The sequence below is a fragment of the Lucilia sericata genome, unplaced genomic scaffold (genome assembly GCF_015586225.1).
Source record: "Lucilia sericata isolate MDLA Ls3-8-SP2 unplaced genomic scaffold, ASM1558622v1 Contig000322F_arrow, whole genome shotgun sequence".
NCBI lineage: Eukaryota > Metazoa > Arthropoda > Insecta > Diptera > Calliphoridae > Lucilia > Lucilia sericata.
The window spans coordinates 247696-249487 of record NW_023994345.1 but is presented as its reverse complement, the minus strand read 5'-3'; positions in this window follow the sequence as shown (position 1 = coordinate 249487).

Here is a 1792-nt window from a genome sequence, read left to right as displayed (position 1 = left end):
CTTAAAAATACTAGTATATAGATGAAATTCGACATAAGTAAGTTTCATACGAGTCAAAATCTATCTAAAAAATTTTATGAGGATCGGTCCATGATTGACCCTACCCCGCATATAAGGTCCCCTTCAGAAAATGACTGCAACGCTCATTAATGGTTTAAAAATACGAGTGTAGCGATGAAATTCGACACAAATAAATTTAATACGAACCAAATTCTATCTACCAAATTTTATGAGGATCGACCCATAATTGACCCTACCCCCCTATACATGGTCCCCTTCAGAAAATTACTTCAACGCTTATAACTGGCCTAAATATACGAGTATATAGATGAAATTCGACATAAGTAAGTTTCATTCGAGTCAAACGAGGTTTGATGGTGGGTATATAAGATTCGGCATAGCCGAATATAACACTCTTACTTGTTATGGTTTGAATTGAATGATATGAACTAGAAAATATTTGACTTCATCTAGATAACGTGACATGGTAATTCCTTTAGACTTTTTTTCATTGTTAAAAGCTTATACTAGACAAATACATATTCCAAAAACAATCCACACCGTTCAGACTAACACCATTCGAGCCAAAGTCTTCAATAACTGAGAAACCATCAGAAGCAGCCAAATGAATACAATCGTGCTCCATTAAAAAAGGGAATATATCTCCTCCTTCATTCACAATTTCTGAATAATTGTTTGGTGAATGTAAAAATTAATATTTACGCGACGTTCAATATGTTTTCACCTTCACTTTCCTTCTCGTTATCTAGGAATTAAACTTTAAACTCTTATATTTTTCGGACACCTTTCTCACTCTTTTTACTTTTAATATTTGAAACATCAAATTATTCAACTGTAGATCAACCTCATCTATGCCCAGAAAATGAAAGCAATGTCGAGGTCTAGGATTATATGTTTATTGTCAATATCTGCCTTACCTATCAGTCTTAGAGTTTTGATATTTTAAATTTCGTATTAAGCCTTATACGAAGTCTTAAATTCGATTACAGAAACCATCATATTGACCAAATCGTATTGAAATCAATTAAATTTTCCAAGCAAACACATAAACCAAATTCCATATACATAACACTTTGCTTTCATTAAAACCCAAAGAAATCATTAGTAAACTAAGAAAAACTGTACTTTCTTCGCTTCCTCCTATCGTAATCACCACCAATAATGTCATGATCTATCATCTTACGTTTAGAAATTAATAACTAGTTTCTGCAACATTCTTTCATATAAAATCTTACAACATAACATTTAAGAAAACACCCATTTCCTTAAATACTCGTGCCACAGATTGTGTTGCGCTACAATTTATATGAATTGAAAACAAGAAATAAATCAAAATTTGCATAAAATTGAAAGTTGTTGCGAGTATATGAGGCTTCCAGTAAACAAATTGTATAAGACAGATCAATTTACAATTAAATATTAAAATTCCTTATAACAAAACAATAGCAAGGGAAACCAAAAAGGACACTAGTAACAAAGCAAAACAATAAGAAAAGGAAACCTAAGGATACAACAGCAATACTGTATAAAGTGTTGCATCAAAAAAAAAGTAGGTGTTGCTCATAAGGACATTTCATTAAGAATTGTAATAATAAGTCCAAGATGTGATTTGCTTGACAAAAGCAACAAAACTAAAGAATGAATAAATTGAAGAAAGGACTACAGTAAATGGGTGTTGATTACAATTTTTTCTTTAAAAATTTTAATTTAAATTCATAAATGTGGCAATGCAACATATTGTTGCAAAAACAACTACTTATAATACGGTAAT